The sequence below is a fragment of the Catharus ustulatus genome, chromosome 1 (assembly GCF_009819885.2).
Source record: "Catharus ustulatus isolate bCatUst1 chromosome 1, bCatUst1.pri.v2, whole genome shotgun sequence".
In the NCBI taxonomy this organism is placed as follows: Eukaryota; Metazoa; Chordata; class Aves; order Passeriformes; family Turdidae; genus Catharus; species Catharus ustulatus.
The window spans coordinates 153,042,907-153,061,085 of NC_046221.1; positions in this window are offsets into that span (position 1 = coordinate 153,042,907).

The window sequence follows — 18,179 nt, forward strand, 5'->3', positions numbered from 1 at the left end:
AAAGCCAAGCTCCCTTTGCCAAGGGGAGATCCCATTCATTGAATATGGGAGTGGTCTGACATGGACATTGGTGACCTGCTTTGTTATCTGTATGTGAAATCTGGCTCTGCTGAAACCAGTGGCAAAACTACCATTGATTTTAAGAGTTCTGAATTTCATTTTCAGTATGTTTATTTGCATTACTTTTTTTAATTCCCTGTAGCATTTGATATGTAGGCATAGAGGACCTGGGGAAAATATTAATATGATTGAGACACACTTTCCATTACGGTAAGGGGTGGGAAGATGTCACTGTGGGAAGATAGGTTCAGAGTTTTGCCTAGCACTTTAAAATGCTTTTCATTTTTTCCTACTTGTCATGCTTCAGCCTTCCAGGTTAAACTTGTGTATGAATGGCAGGTCTTATTATTTTGAGTGTTCTGTGTTTTTCTTCATTATTTAGATACCGAATTTGCAAAACATTCCTCTTAGCAGGGCAATTCATCCTCAACTGGTTCTTAATGAGACCAGTGCTTCCTTTCCTGGGAAAGTATGTACCTCTGGTGAGAGAAGCCCACCTTTCACAAACCACAGCTAAAGCTTGTTTTTTCAGTGAAGCACAAAGCACACAGCCACTTGCAAATGTCAGTTTTTGCAACATGAAGCAAATATGCATGTTGTAAATGTGGGACAGACAAGTTTTGATGTGGGTCTTGAACAGGGCTTCAGTACAGAGATAGCTCATCTTTAATTTATATTTACCTGCAATTGAACCATTCCAGGAAAAGCCATTTTGTGGTTCTTGGGCCAGGGATGAGGAAGAAGAAAAAGGATAAAAACCTTCTACCCTAAACAGTAACAGATACAACAGGCAGAACAGATCTATGCTCCCTAAATGAAAACTTAGTATAGGGCTCTTAAAATGTTTTTCATTATTAAAATCACTAAAACTCTGTGCTAAAACTCTTCTTTCTCTGGGAAAAAAAAAGAAACACTCCTTTTTTTGTTTGCTCTCTCTGTTGCCACAAGCAAATTTAGTTAAATTCAGCTGGCAGCCAGTCCCCAGTGGTGTTCCCTAGCACTCAGTACTGGGGCCAGTTCTGCTTCATCTCTGTATCAGTGATATTGATGAGGGGATCAAGGGCACCCAGTAAGTTTGTGGACAGCATTAAGCTGGGACTGTTGATCTGCCAAAGGGTGTGAGGGCTCTGCAAAGGGATCTGACCAGGCTGGGTTGATGGGCCAGGGCCAATGTCTGAGGTTCAACCACGCCAAGTGCCAGGTCCTGCACTTGGGTCACAACAACCCCCTGCAGGGCAGGGGCAGAGTGGCTGGAAAGCTGCCCAGAGGAAAAGGACCTCTGATCAGCAGTGGCTGAACATGAGCAGAGTGTGCCCAGGTGGCCAAGAAGGCCAAGGGCACCTGGCCTGTGTCAGCAGTGGTGTGGGCAGCAGGGCCAGGGCAGGGATTGTCCCCTGTGCTGGGCACTGGTGAGGCCACACCTTGAGTCCCGTGCCCATCTTTTGGCCCCTCACTGCAAGAAGGACATTGAGGGGTTGGAGTTGTCCAGAGAAGGGCAGTGGAGCTGGAGCAGGGGGTCTGGAGCACAAGTGTGATGAGGAGCAGCTGAAGGAGCTGGGGTGTTTAACCTGGAGAAAAGGAGGATCAGCAGAGACCTTATCTCTCTACAACTCTGTGAAATTAAGTTGTAGCCACGTGGGGGTCAGTCTCTTCTCCTAAGTAACAAGTAATTGGACAAGAGAAAATGGCTTCGTATTGTGCCAGAGGAGGTCTAAATTGGATATTAGGAATAATTTATTAATTTTTTCACTGAAAGGGTGTTCAAGCATTAGGACAGGCTGCCCAGGGAATTGGTGAAGTCACAATCCTTAGAGAGATTTAAAAGATGTGTAGATATTGCATTTTAGGGACGTGGTTTAGTGGTGGACTTGGAGATGCTGAGTTAATGATTGGACTCAATGATCTTAGAGATATTTTCCACCCTAAAGAATTCTATGATTTTAAGATGAAACCACAGGTTTTAATCTGATTATGAGACCTGCTGCAGGAAATTCTCTGGCCTGTCTCGTGCCCAGTTTTGACTTAGTTGGATCAAAATAGCTTTTTTGGCCTGAAAATCCATCAATCTTTTGAGTCCAACCAAAAACTTTAGTCATGTGATATGTTTGTAGAGGGAGTTACAGTCTTTAAGGAATCAAAAACATTTTGTGAACAGTAATTGGTTCATGCTTTCCCTCTACATATATGCAGCCACCACCAAGGATGAGGAATGTCTTGGGTTTTTGTAGGGGATATCAATGGCAAAGGTGCATGTAGGCAGCACAAAATCTTAAAAACCCCTGAATTTTATCATAACTTTGTATTCATGCTTCTAAAAGAGCTATGGGATGTTTTAAGGGTCTGTACCTGTTGGTACTGTGGAGCAGTAATCATACAGTTATAGCATTATTGAGGTTGGAGAAGACCCACAAGATCATCAAGTCCAACCTTTGACAGAATGCCACCATGCCCAGAAAATCAAATCATGATGTTCCATGTCTACCCAGGGATGGTAACTCCCCGCTTCCCGGGGAGCCTTCCAATTCCTGACCACTCTTTAAGTAAAGAAATTTTTCCTAATATCCAACCCAACCCTCCTTCAGTGCAACTTTGGGTCATTTGCCAATGTCCTATTGCTACGTGTCACCTTAGCATTGTTTTGGGGTTAGTGCTTCTGTTTCAACAGTAGTAACACATTGCTGGATTATCACCACCTTGGCCTGGAATATCTCAGTGCTCTTTGATCACCATTTGGGTGAGAGAAGTTTCATTGTACCCCCAGTGTGGTACTGCAGGTGCGTGTGCCCTGCAAATACAGCTGCGTGTCTGGCTGTGTGCCTGTGTGCCTGGCCCTGGACACACAGCTGGCTCGGGCTCCTTGCTGAAGGCTGCTGCCTCCAGCAGCAGAGTTGTTCTGTGGCACTGTGGTGTATTCAGCCTTTACTGATGCTCACCACAGTTTCTCCTGAAAGCAAAATGTGTCCTTGGCTAATCTGTCAGAAATTGGCTTTTCCTAAATCGTAGGAACAAAGAAAAGCTTGTAAGGAAACCGCTGCACTATCTCTATCCGTCAGCCTTTCCTTATTTCCATTACATGCAGCCTTGCTTATGTCTCTGACACTTAGGGAATATTCAAATTCTGCTGTTCTTCTCTTTTTCTTCAGACCAGCTGTCTTTGGGTCTGATCCAGACCCCAGTCAGTTTGAGGGAAGTCTTCCTAATGCTGTTGGCTGGCTTTAGATCTTCTCCATCACTTGCATTGCTCTTTAGTAAATCAGAGGCACACGTTTGACTTCTTCTTAGAAAGCTGATCCAGGAAGGTAGAAATCAAATAATTCCAGTGTAGCACCTCAGATACACTGAGGTGTAGCACCTCAATGCTCTGCTTGAAACAGATCTGTCAGAGGGTTGCTCACACCAAAGAAAGAAATAACAAAGGAAAGATTTCTCCTGACTATAGTATGGTTTCTAATATTTTCTATTAAATACAATCCAATAGAAAACAGAAAAGAGAAGGAAATCTTTTTTGTGCAGCTTGGTTCCTCTTCCCTACAGACAAATTCCACAGGATCTACTTCTTACACCCCTACTTGAAACATTCTTAAAAGACCTAAAAATGTAGTCAGATCTCACCATTTAATATATGCCAACAGGGTGAAATGGACTAAAAATCTAAATCAGTACTGTCAAATATCTGTAGGAACTAAGGAAATGGGCTTCAAACTCTTACCCCAGAATCAGCAACATATGTGGATTTTTTTTTTTAATTTTGTTTTTTGTTTGCTTTGGTTTTGTTTTGGTACTATTATTATTATTATTATTATTATTATTATTATTATTATTATTATCATCATCCTTATCACTGAAGAGGAGTCTTTTATGGAAATAGAAATAATGCTTCACTGGAAGAGGGCAAGCTGAGAAAGCTGCAAACTCAGCTTCTGCTTGGGCTGAAAAAAATTCAAAGAGGGCAATTGTATAGGGTGGGTGGCAGGTTTGAGGGGTAGAAGGTAGTGTGATAGGGAGTGTGGCTTGGTGTTCCCCTCCTTCCCTAGAGAAAGGTTTTCATGTCTTCAGTTTGGTACTTTATAAAATTAATCTTGCCTGTGTCAGAGTCAATCTCAGCTGTTCTCCTGGGCTGGGACTAGTGCTGATTTTACTGCTGCTCTTCAACAGAGACCTTTGGAGGCTAAACCTGACTCTTTGAGGCTCAGCAGAGATGTTACAGGTGAGTTGTGTCTTATTTTTGAAGGCCTTGCTGGAGCCTCTGGATGCTACTGAAATGCTTACATACAATAACTACAACAAGAGCTTCTTCTCATCTCCTTGTGCTGAGTTGGGTGTTACCTTTTGGAAATGGCATCTGTGTCTGCCTGGGAGAACTGCATTTAACGCATGGGAATGATTGGGAACTGGTAACAAAGGTGTGGGTACTCCAGTCCTTTTCCACAGAAAACCTGAAATCTAATAAAAATGTTTATTTATTGTTTTACTTGGCTTGCTTTCAGGTCTTATTATATTACAGCTACAGAGATTTAATTAAGAAGAATATTGAATGTGGTCAACTTTGTGCACACTAAGGATGTGATGAAAACAACGGTTACTGTAAAAACCCTTAAATAGTTCTGTTAGTGTCCTGAAAAAGAGGAAACTTGGTGTTTTCTAACTAGTATTTTCCTATCATGAACTGAGATTGGGGGATTTTAGAGGATGATAAATTGACTATGAGTCAGTGGGGCAACATGGTGCTGAAGGAATCTGCTGTACTCTACTGCAGATAGTGTGGGGTATACTTCAAACACTAAATAAAAACTACCCAGACATTCAATTTTCCACTTTCTTCAGCAGTGACTCGGCCACAGGATGCAGTTTAGAGCTTCAAGTTATAGAATTGGACAAGTGACAGTCCAGAGCTGAGAGCACAGCAGCTGTGGAAAATGAGAATCAGTATTTTTGCAGAGGAGGGTGGTTCGCTGGCGGGAAGAGAAGTGAACGAGGGCACCTCATGACAATTACACACATAAACAGTCAGACTCTGCAGCAAGACACCTGGTCATCAGAGATGCTCTGTCTCCAGGACCCTGCTCTGTATGGGATTAGAACTGCAAAGCAACAGCAAATAGAACAGCATGGGACCATCTCAGTGTGAAAATGAACACCCAGCTGCTTTGTTCTGGTTGTTGCTTTTGCATCTGCTCCCCATTGCAAAAAGGCTGATACCAATTCCTATATAGCCAAATACAGTCAGCAAAACATCCTGTGTGGTTTAAGCCCAAATTCTTGAGGAAGAATTAATCTGAAGGGTGCATTTTTATTGTCTTGACTAGCAAACAGCTGATTTGACAAGAAGCCTGTGGTAGTGCTGAAAGCTCACAAAAGTATTGCAGAAGCATCTTAATTCATGGCTTACATCTCAGTTTGTGCCTCCACATTACTGGTTGCTCTACACTAAATCTTTCAGCATTTGAGCTCAGCTGCCTCTGCTCTTTCCAACAATGAAGATGAGGGTCACTTCTTCTCATTAGTCAGTAAAAGCTGAATTTAAAAATAACATGCTGACGTTGCTGCACGGAAGTGTTTAAGTTGGATTAAATATGAGAGAAAAATAAATCGGGGAAGAGCAAGCTACAAAGGGAATTGCAGATTCACTTTCCAGTCTGAAAGATTTTTAGGGCAGAGACTGTCAATTATTTTGTTTGTACAACAATCTCAACATAAATGGGGCCTCTAGCTGCTTCCACAATGTAAATTATTGATGCTGTTAGGATCCACAAAAGACATGTGCCTAGCTTTAACCACAGGGGTAATAAAAGTGATGTCTAAAGGAATCCTTTAGCTCAAAATTAAATATGTGCTTATGTTCTTTGGGCTTCTGGTGCCTGCTTTAGGGCTTATGTACCTGATGGGATCTTGAAGTAGCAAAGCTGGCCATGCTGTGATAGAGAATGCAGGTCTGAATAGACACACCTGGGAGTTCCAGATAATTCTTATGACCTCTCAGAGAAACTCAGCCCTGTTGACTTTGCAGGAAACCACTTGAAATAGATAGTCCTTATCCAATGTGACAGCAGGTACACGATCCTAATAAAAGAAACATGGACCCATTGCACATCACGCTGTCATTGCGTTACCCTGCCTGACAAAGGAGGGCGGCACACCGTGATCTGAAAGAGATCTGAGGTGACACAGCGCCTGACAAGACGTCCTGGCTGGTGGAAAGGGAGCTGGGAGGCGGGCAGGCTGGGATGGAGGCGAGGCTGGAACCACCTGGAGCTGTGGCTCAGCACTTGCTGGTTCCTTTGTGCTGGGTGGTCTGTGCCTGCGCTCCCAGTGACAGATGTGAGCTCGTGAGGTGCCAAAATGAGCCTTGACTAAGCAGAAATAACAGAAAGAAAAAAAACTGAAGATAAAAAAAAGTTAATAATCCTCAGGCTCTGGCACCTTTTTGGCTTTCTATTTTTCACCCCAGCCTTCAAGCAACCTGTGCTACAGCAGATTGCAAGCCTTTGCAGATTTGCTAGCCTTTGCCTTCTGGAAAAAGCCTTGCTTGCTTTTTGGCTCAGTTTACATTCCTTTTCAGCCATCTCTCCCTCTCTTAGAGGTGGAAGTTTGCAATGTATTATGCATGATGTTACTTAAACCTCTATGTTGATTGTGGTTTCTATGGGGGCCCTTTTTTCGATGTTCTTTTTGAATGTATCACCTGCCTTTGGAGCAAGACACTTCTGGCTGTGCTGTCCTTGCTGTGACATGGCAGAGGGAGCAACATGAGAGGAGCCCTAAGCCCTGGAGATACAATACCATGGTGATCAGCAAAACCTACCTGATCACACCTGTCTGTGCTGCTTGGGACCTCTCTGCTCTCGGCATCCTTCAGCCTCTCTGGTCTCCTTCCACACACGTCCCCCTTCCTGGGGAATGAGTTGCAGGCAGCCAGCTGGAGGCAGTTCCTGTGCTTCCAACCAGAGGAACACCCTTCAGGAGGGCAAGCATGCATCAAAGGCATCCAGCTGCTAGGAAGGAGCTGTGGATTTTCCCTTTTCTTTACTCTGCCTGGGCAAAAGGGAAAGAAGCTGTGTAATGCCTCCTGTTCATCTCTTTATCTTCCCACTGAAGTAGAGCACCAATGGGCAACTTTCCTTTCCTTACAGGTGTCACCATGTGGTTCTTTCTCTCAGGACCAAGGTGACACAAAAACCTTTGGGAGCTGCACAGCAGGAGTCCATCAGAGATCTGCCCCCAATGAGCACAGAGGGCTGGGCTCTGGTCTCTGCAAACAATGCTCTACTCACTCACCCTTGTGCCTCTAGTCCCACTTCAGCCTCCAAAAAATTGTGCTTCAGTGAGAGGAAGCATGGCTCAGCTTTCCCAAGTGCTCAGGAGAAGGTTTGGCTCTGCAGAAGGAAGGGCAAGGTGGCAGCTCCTGCTCCCTGGGCTTGGAAGGAGACCCATAGCTGAGCTTGGTGGAATCCATCTGAACTCTGCTGGTTCAGATGACCCTTCTGAGCACAGTTCACTCACAACACACTGAGCCCTGTCACCTGAAGAGATTTCCCTTCTCCCACCTTCTGGCTGCATCCTCAAAGTCTTTCCCTTCTGGAAGAGTCTTTTTCAGAGCACAGGTGTACATAGAGTCATTGTTGGAGCTGTGCTCACAAGGCACTATGTTATGGGCAGAGCAGAATTGATATTTCAAGCTGGAAGAAGAAAAAAGACAAAGGAGTTACACAGGTCAGGAAGCCTTGGATGAGTGAATAACAGTTCTGCCCCTCTGCTGAATTGTATCTCTTAAGTATGTTGCCTTTTTCCCAGCCTGGAAATAAAACTCAAGAAAAGCATCAAGTACACAATTTGGTTGTAGTCAATCAAACCTACCTACGGCAGAGACCTAAGGTGAGGAGATGCCCTTTAAACAGGCAAAATGCAGGAACTGTGGGCTCCTCAAAAAGCTGTTGGAGGCCCCAGGGACATTCTTACAAAAGGCAGTGCTGCTGCACCTTCACAGCTTCCCCATCACCAAGCTCCATGTGCTGCAGTCACACTGCTTGGTTGCAGTGGAAATTGTCTCCCAAGCACAGAAAACTCCATGCTCTGTATGCCAAGCAGCCATGGCCTCTCCTGTAAGGCCATCACACACTGATAGCCTGGGCACTGTGTGAAAATTGACAGATTTCAGCTCCTGAAATCAGGTTTTGTTCATTAATCTTTGCACTGGGCTGACTCCCAGGCTTACGTGACATGATTAATTTAAGGTGGAGAACCAAAGAAATGTGAGATTCAGAAGGTAGGGTTTTTCTGGCTTTTGGGGTAAAAGTTCCTTGCTTCTCTAGAACAAATTTGGGGTTCAGTCCTGTGTTTGTGGTGCTTCTGTGGCCCAAGCAAGGGTTAACATGTCTAAACCACCCGCTCCACTGCCCACCCTGCAACAGGCTTAGCTTGCCCTTCCATTGTTTGGACTAAACCTTCCCAGATTTACTTACTTCCTTTTGATGTCTGGCAATGTTTGTTTATTAGCGCCAGTGGCCTGTGTTAACTCTGAGTAAGTCTTTGACTAAATCCCATTCTCTGCCTTTTCCTCCCTTCACGGGCTTGTGAGCTGATAAACTTCAGTGCTGGCTTTCAAACCCAGTGAGGTTAAACATGAACTTCTTTTACACCTGCCTGCTTTCCCAGCTAATGGACTCTGGTGGCTGCTGAGAGAGGAGTCCTTTTATGGCAAAGAGAAGGCTGCAAAAGTTCATTTTGTTTCTGGTTCATATGTTCAAGAAGGGAGTTTTAACTCTTGGAGAGGAAAGGATTATTTTAGTGAATTCCCTGCTGTCCTGAGGTCATCTGCTTAACAGTAGCAGAGAAATAATAACAGGACAGGTATTAGCTCATAAGTCATGTAGTGTTATATATAGTCCACCAAGCATTATTTTATTACTCCCTTTCTTTCATGGTGCTTAAATACCATTTTGGGACTCAGGGTTTAGACAGCTTCAATCTAAAGTATGAATCAAGAGAAAGAAGATGAGAGCTGTTTGGGAAATGATAAGTACTTCCTATGGAAACTTTTGCAACAGTTCTGTTTTTCCTTTAATCATGGGAAAATTCCATTAAAAGAACAAAGCCTACCAAAAAAAAAAAAAAAAAAAGAAAAAGTAAGTAAATAATATTTGAAATTTTTAGTTTTGCTATGGGTCTATGGGTCTCAGGAGAGAAGGTATTGAAAAATTCCCTACAATTATTTGTGGCTTTTCATTTTAAGAAAATCTCCTGACTAGATTTGCTCATGTTATTTAATTACGGACATAAGCCCTACTTTCAAATTCTGTATGGGTTGTGTGCTTTATGTATATGCTCTAAGTTTTATGATTTATGATTACAAAATAAGGCTGCATGACAAAAATTTTAAAGAAAGGAATCTTTGGATATTTATTACTCCATTATTTTGTCTCATAAAATTCTCTTAATCAGCAATGATTAATTTTTGAGTCATCAGTATCTAAGATCCTAAAATGCCTTATGAGTGCTTAAATATTCTTTTTACAGGATTTACAAATTCACTGATTTTTAAAATGGTGTTTCAAGGGTCTACAGATGTTCCACCATGAGAAGTAACTCTGTGGTGCCAGTCTGAACTTTTCTATGCCATAAAAATGTTTTTGCTAAAAAGAACTCACATTCAAACTGCAGGTGATTGACAGATGGCAAAGAGGAAGGATTATAGACTATGAATTACAGAGTGAATCCAGATTGCACTGAAAAGTTTTAAAAACCTAGGGAAAATTTGTGGTCATCCAGAACTGAATTTACATTACAGTCAAATGACATAGTAACAGCTCTCCTTTTTGTCTCCAGTATTTTTTCTTCATATATTTTCTTGAACTATGATTTTCTTACAATGATTCTTTGGCATTGCCTTTGATCTCTTTCAGTGTGGTGATGGAAAGACCTCTGCTGAAGGTTTCTGGCATTGTTCAAGAAACAGTGAGGGTAGTAGACACGTGCCTTTCTACCCCTGCTATTCATACCCTGATTCCATGCCAGCCTTGTCCATCCCAGCCCCACAGAAACTCAGAGCAGGGCATGTTCTGCATGGCTCTGCCAGTGAAGGCCAGCAGCAGGGACCACAGGGATGCTTGTGTGCCTGACTTCCACCTTCTCCACAAGCATCAGGGACCTGGTCACCAAGGCTGCAAAACAGAGACACTTAGACACTGTGAAAGAGAGCAGGCTGTTATTCAGCTTTAAAGATCAAAGCTTGATCCTGTCTGCCTGTAAGAGCTATTTGTGTCTATGTAGAAACCTTTTGGTTTCAAGAGGTCTCTGGTTTACACAACCAGGACTTTCTCCAGTCCTTTCTGCAGCCAGCTTAATGCTCAGATGTGCGCAGAAATACTCTGCAGAAGCCTGAAAACAGCTCACTGTGAGTCAAGGGGCATTATTTTCCAACAGGTCAATATTTCTGAGATTGTTACGATAACCACAAAAAAACCTGTTTGCATGGAAAGCAATACTGATGTAGCTAATGTAGTAGCAAATCCCAAGCGCATTTCAGTACAAATCTGCATATAGACACAGTTCTAAAGAAATGCCCTAGTGCCACAGCAGTGTCCAGAACAGGAACAGCTTTGCCTTGTCTTTAACTGGGATTGTGAGTCACAGAAAGATTTTGTTTCTCCTTTTTGCATGAAAAAACCCAGCCTCTTGTATGTTCCAAATATCTTGCTTTAAACTTTTATTTGCCTGTTGCAGTGCTGGACTGCTTGTGCCCTTTGCCTGAGCAGTCAGGCAGTTCCCTTTGAAGATGTTTACTAATTAAATAAGAACAAAGATGGAATGAATGTTAAGGACTTTCAAACACTTGTTGTACGCTGCAGTTCCATGACTGTACTTCACAAGCTGTAAAATCCATACGTTTTGGAATGCGCCACATTCCTTTAATGGATTCTCTTTGTTAACAAGGTTAAGGGGAAGCAAAAGGAATTCTGGCTTGTTTCATGACCTGTTTTTCACATCTGCAACTTTTACAGTAGGAAAGGTGCAGAGTTTGTTGGATCTGGCAGAGCACTGAGACCCAGTATGGCAGATTCCAGCCCCATCTGTGGCTTTAGGAAACTTACTGGCTCTGCTTCTTTTCCTTATCCACCAAACATAGGCTGGTACCTAATGGCACAAGTGCAAACCAAACCTCAGCTACAAGCACTGCCACATCCAGGAGTATCCAAATTCTGAATAACCCTTATTTTTAGGATCTGGGGTAAAGTTGCTTTCTCACTCATTTAGGTGTGACACACTCGTGCTGATCTCAGTAGCTGGAGATCTTTTTAATTAAAGAACAATGATAAAAAGCCACATAAAATGGGTTGCATCAAAGCTTCATCATACTACAAATGCTAATTATTATAATTATATAAGATTGCTCACGTTTATTTTCTAGGTGGGAAGGCACACCAGCTGACTGGGCTTCAATGTGTGGCTATTTCAGCAAAATTTTAAGGAGTCAGATGTCTTGCCTTGGAGTTGTCCCTTCCAAGCTGCATAGCTGTGGTCAGTCCCTCACCTAATGTAAACATCTCACTCAGTGCATGAGAACTGACATGAGGGACTTCCTTTGAATGAGTTCCAGTCACTTTCTTTGGTTTTCCTGTTTTAGAGATCTCTCCCAGGCTGACAAACTCTGCATCCTCTGGGGAGGTTGTGGATGTGTTGTAGGTGCATACAGTGTCCTAGTGGGCTGCTTGTTGATGAGTCCCATCATCCCTTCTTAGCCCTGGGATTTGGTCAGGGTTTGGTCTCTTCAGAGGAATAACAGGCCCAGCATGACTGGTCCTGCTGTGAGTGCAGGAGCTGGGGTGTGGTGTGCAAGAGCAGCAATCTTCTTTACCCCACCAAGACCTTTCCTGGGACAGCAAATCTGGAGCCATAGAAGATACTCCAGAAAACTTACCAGGGGAATATTTGTCAGAAAAGTGGGAGGACACAGAGCTGCAGGAGCATTGCTCTGGTGTAACAGCCAAGGTGGAGAGAAGGAGCCATGGTGAGCTGGAGAAGGTCAGGAGACAGAGGAAAGCAAAACCTCTCAGGACACAGGAGGAACCAGTGCTTGATTGTACTGCTCTTTCAAAGTCTGCAATCAACATTTGTTTTACACTGACAGAACTATGTTAAAATACACTTTTCCTGAGCTAATGAGCAGCCCTAACACACACCTTGAAAAGTCAAGACTGGAGTCCTTGTCTTTATATAAACAAACTTTGTGAGAGAGCTAAAACATCTTGTTAGGAACAAACAAATGAAACAAAGCAATTTTGAATCATTCACAATTAAAAATAATTAAAGGCTGTTAAAAATCCAGTCTAAAGATGATTTTTTTTTTCAAAAAACCCCACAATAAACCAAAAACTTGAAGGGAAATGGTTCCACAGTAGAGTGTAGAACGTAATTTTTTAAACTAAAGCAATTTAGTGGGTTAGAGACTTGTGAAAAAAGGAGCTGCCAACCCCAGTTTATACTTTTTCTGGTTAAAAAAAACCAAAACTCCACCACCACCTCAAAACCACATTTGGTTGAAATTTTTATTTATCTTTTCCTCTGGGGCTGGTGAATGGAGATTTGCAAGACAACTAAACTGGCATCAGCTGATTGTTAAAGCTCGAGTAAATATTAACATGATCATAAGATGAATTGGGTTGGAAGGGACCTTAGGTCTGTGGTCCAGACTCCCTCAAAGCAGGGGCAGTGCTGAGATTGGGCTGCTCAGGACTTTATCCCTGAGGTTTTGGATACCTTGTGAGAGCTGAATGCAATTATGTTCCCCTGTATGGGCCAAGAGAGGGCTGTGGAGTTGCCCCCCTTCTGTTCAGGCCCAGGGACTGTGGCCTGACATCCTACCGTGTGAAGAGTCTACCTTCCTGTGGGAGGTTTATTTACAGTTTTATTCACTGTTTCTGTTCAACAACTTTTTCCTGGGGCAAAAGCAGCATCACACAGCTCATACAAAGTCTCCCATTTCAGATTACCCAGAGCTAAGGGTGTTGATTTCATAGCTGAAGCTCACACAATGGGCACATCAGATGAGACAGAGAGCAAAACCTGGGCATAGGGCACTAGTGATGTCTGCTGCCTTTCTGTTATAGTGTTTCCTTTCTTGCGCTGGAAATGAAGGCACACACTTCTAACTTCCCATAGACATACTTGTCTCAGGGACTTGAAGCTGCACAGCAAAATTACAGTAATTTCATGGTTATAAGCAGGACCATTTTGACTAAAATTTTGCTCCCAGCCCAGAAGTGCGGCTTGTATTCTGGAGCAGCCAATATGTACATAATGTTCTGAAATTTCCCAACCTGGAAGTGCAAACTGCGGGCTGAGCCGAGTTCATGAATTGAGCACCTGCCAGTAAAACCCACGACCACGCGATTGTTACAAATTGGTTACTCTGTTGTGCAGTGGGCTGGGCTCCCTCTCCCACCAGCAGCATGGGGGAGCGGAGCTCGCGAATTGAGCACCTGCCAGTAAAACCCACGATAGTGTGATTGTTACAAATTGGTTACTCTGTTGTGCAGTGGGCTGGGCTCCCTCTCCCACCAGCAGCACGGGGGGAGCGGAGCTCGCGAATTGAGCACCTGCCAGTAAAACCCGTGATTGTTACAAATTGGTAACTTTGTGGTGTGAGCATCCTCGCTGCAAACGAAAGTGCGGCTTGTAATCCGGTGCAGTTTATATATGGACTGAGAACAAAACATTGCCGACACCTGGAAGTGCGGCTTATAATCATGAAATTACTGTACTTCAATCTTTTAAGCAGCAGATTTTCACTATGAATAAAGTTGTTTTTTCTTTTTGTGACTAGTGAAGGGAAAGCTAGCACATACTTCCATTCTTTATTTTCCACACTACTGCTTTAATACAGCTTCCTCTTAATAAAGGCGAACCATTACTAAAAAGCTCGGATAGTTCCATGAGTAGCAAAGCCAAGGAAGTTTCATTTCCTACAGATTTGTATCTTGAGGTTGTATTTTTTATGTGGTGTCTCTGGTATCTAATGATAGATGAGTCACATACTATGATTTAGGTGGGAAGGGTCCCCTTCACAGAATCACAGAATCACAGAATCACAAGGTTGGAAGAGACCTTTAACATCCTCGAGTCCAACCCTCGAGGTAGGTCAGATTTCTTGGGGTCTCATTCAGCAAGATTTGGAAACTTCCAAGTTTGGACAAAGCCCACTCTCTTAGGGGTCTTTTTCTAAATTATTTCTTATGAAGTAAACAGTACAAAGTTGAAGCTGTTTCATCTACCCTGGTGGACACTACATAAAGCAGAAGTGCCAGTAGAGTCTCAGCAGGTGTTTTGAGGGATGCCCTACTTGGTACTTACTCTAGGTGACCTGAGGGGATGCAGGGTGGGAACTGAAGACACAAGTCATTGCCCTGCACATGGCAAATCTAAAAGGACTTGCTTCTCTAATGTTGTATCTTAAAAATTTTTAATTAGCCCAAATGAGACCTATACTGGTAAAAAAACTGGTTTACACCCAAATAATGTCGATTTTCTCCAATGAGAATATTTCTGGCATGGAAAAATGGGGTACAGGTTACATGGGCAAAACTCTTTCACCTGTGTGGCTTAGTGGAATACACTGCCTGGGTTGAGGCACAACCATTTGGAAATCTATGGAGGCTGGATACTCAATGTCTGTCACACATCACGGCCTGGCACCCCCATGACTGATACTTTCCCAAGTCTGTATTGCAGACATGGTTTAAAGACAACTATTGTAAATATTTTTGCACTAGCATAGCTTGTTTTGATTCTTGAAGGGTCAATGATTCTGTTTTGCTTATATGATTACAGCTAAACCGGCAGACTTTCCTGAGAAGTCACCTCCATTCGATGGCAATTCATTTTGAGCTTCTCAGAGGTTATCATGAACATGGGAAAATCCCACAAATGGATTGTTCCTGCAGAAGCAATGAATGCAGATTGAATCGCCCTTGAGCACAGCTGAGTTTTCAGATGGCAACGGAGCACCATGCCTGTGTTATATTAGTTTTGCATGTTTATAAGCTAGTGAGTGTTACACATTTGACAGGACAAGTCATTGCTCAGCTTCCAAGGGCTCTTTCTAAGATAAACAGGCACTTTCAAAAATCCACAGAATTTTATTTGGCTTTTTTTTAGAGGAAGTTGAAGGCTGAAACATACATTTCAAGGAGCTAAAGCCAGGGCCTTTCCTCTTTTAAACTACTGGATTTGCTTTTATTTTCTTTAAAACAGTTGTTTTGTCTCTTTACTATGCTAGTTCTTTTCTTGTCTACATGCAGACTTCTGTTCTTCATTCCTCAGTCTTCATCCAATAGCTGATACTTGAAGGAGCACCTAAGATGGCAAGGGATAATGAAGCCAGCCCCTCAAAGAAACCTCAAATAATAAAATGGTCTGCTATCAAGGTGTGGGATTTATTTCCCAAAGGCTATGAAAAAATTAGCATGAACTCTTCATATTTGTCAGTGTTCTGTACATGTTTATTTCATTTTTTCCTCCTTTCCTATGTTTGGAGTCTGATCACAAAGCATCTCTCTTTACCATGCAGACTTTTTTCTCTGTCTGGTCTCACAGGCTGTCTTCCGCTAAGTGACTGAGTCATCTGGCTCATCTCTACCTCAAACTTCCCTAGGTGCTGAGTACTATTCTTTCACAAATTAAAGTCTGGTTTTTTATGACTGGGGACTTTTCCACTTTTTAGCCCTTCCTTCTTTTGGACAGTCTGTACTGGGTGCCTTTTCCTATTCACGTACTTGTTTTTCTTTCCTAGCCTTCAGGAAGAGTACTGTCATAAAGAAATTACTTCCCCTTTGCTTTGTGTAACTTCTGCACAGGAGGAGACAGTGTGTGCTGAAGGTCCTGACAGCCAGTGGGTTTCCCCCCAAATTCTGCATTTGAATTTTAGTAACATTTAATAAACCACCACAGTCAGAAGTCCCAAACTGCCTGATGAAGCTGGTTTATGTGCACCTGCTTATCCTCTGACTGTACAAAGTGCCCAGTGTAGAACTGAGCATCAGTGACCTGACTCCTGATGGTATCTAAATTTCAGTGGATTCAGTGGATTTCAGTAGATTCAGCCAAGCAGCAGTCTCAGTTTTTCTCTGGTCATTCCTCCCAGCAAGGAGAAAGTGCTTTTGATGTGTTTGCATTTATTAAGGTTGCCTTGCTGAAGTTGTTGTACTCCAGCCTTGTGGGTTTTCACTGTCAGTTGTTAACTAGGGGCAAAACCAGAGCTGGGTTTGAGATGGGGGAGTCACAATGGCTCAGACCAGAACCTGTCTGCCTGCCAGCAGGGCTGCTGCATCATCTGTGGTTGGATTAGTGCCTTAACATCCCCTCATATCACATATAAAGCTCATGCTGTAGAATGCTGTGGTGCCTGCACTGAACACTCATGTTCTGTCACCTTCACACTCACTTGCTGGAAAAAAAAATTAAAAGTTATGGTTGCCTCTTCATTGCTCAGAAAAGGAGCTTTTCTGAAGCAGAAATGAAATGTGCAGCAAGAGCCCACAGGGTCCCATAGGAAGCAAGGTCCAGGTCAGTCACAGTTTTAAGTGCAGCGCTGCCAAGCAGTTGAGAAGACCTATTGTGTTAGCTCTGTATCGCCCTGTTGTTAGCTTTCAGGAGATGACTAATGTGCCTTAATTAATCCCTGTGTGAAAAACATACTTTGTCGGCAGCACAGGCAAGGCCAAAACTGTGAGCAAGTTATTGGGAGTTGCATCTTCGTGACGTGCTTTTCAGCAGGGAAATGTTGGGCACATAAGGAAGCCAGCACAAACTGTGCTCTTTGGTCCAAACTTATTTACTGAAAATGATGAAAACCTGACCCTAGTTCAAGAAAAAGCATCTTCATAAGTAGAAAAATATCCGTAAAAATTGCAATTAACCAGGAGGACATGGTCACAGGCTCACAGAGAATGGCAATGAATAGCAGTAATGCCGCAGCATAGCAAAGGCACAGTGAGTTCAGATGTACTGCTCTGTAAAATCTGGACATGATTTCTGTATGCAGTGTGAGTGCTGTAGTAATGGGTTTTTTTTAAATCTTGGTAATAAAGTCAGACCCTGACTTAAATCAGGGCATTGGTAGTGATGGCAGATACACACTGTCACCATCAGCCAAAAGATCTCAAATCTCTTTGTAGACATATATTCAAAGGTCATTTTGTCCATAGCTGAAAACCAGCCCTCTCTGGAATAAAAATGAAGCAGAAATTAGAAATGTGCAGAAATACCAGGCCAGGAAGTGAAGACTTCCCCTTCCAATTGAAGGGCAGAGGGATGGTTAAGTGATTAAAATATTAGCCAGAAGACTGACATAACAAAACTGCATTTTCCAGTCTCTTGTAATTCAGATGAACACTGTAGGAAATTGAAAATATCTGATCAAAGTCAGTGGTGCATGAAACCTCCCTTAGTGTTGGATATTTTGTTGATTTTACTTGGAATGTTTTGGCACAATGTGATAACAGCAGTGAGACAGACTATGATATTAGCCCCTGGTCCAGTCTGGCCAAATGGAAATTCAGAGTGTGAAAATTTGCTCCGTGGGGCCTAAAAAACGTATATTGATTATGTGCTTGCATGGGGATATTTATCCTGAGAGTTCCAATCACACCTGTTATACCTGTCCTGTAGGCACTGAGGGAGGTGAAACATACCCCCCTTAAAACACTGGGTTTGAAAGGAAGGCTGAAGTAAAGGCAGGAATATTGAATGGGGAATGGTTGACCGTAGCAATGCTTGTGAAGCTGAAGTTGTTGTTCCTGAGTCTGATCCTTAGCTAGCTGTGGGTTTGTCACCACACTCAGTGAGGTTGCCTTGGGCTTGTTGGAGTTTGGCTCAATTGTAATGCTTCATTCCAGGCTTGAGTCAATGGTCTGTCATGGGAATCAGTTAAAATAAAAGCTAAAACTAGGTTTGGAGTGGGGGCATTTCAGTTTGGGAAAAACTGTTTATGGGTGGAGGTAAAAGCAAACAAGCAATTGTGATGCCATGACACAGGCAGTGGTTTAAGAGCAGAGCAGAATGAGCTCTGAGGTGGAGAAACTAAACCCACATTACAAGTTAAACCAACACCTGAATTCTTCTGAAAT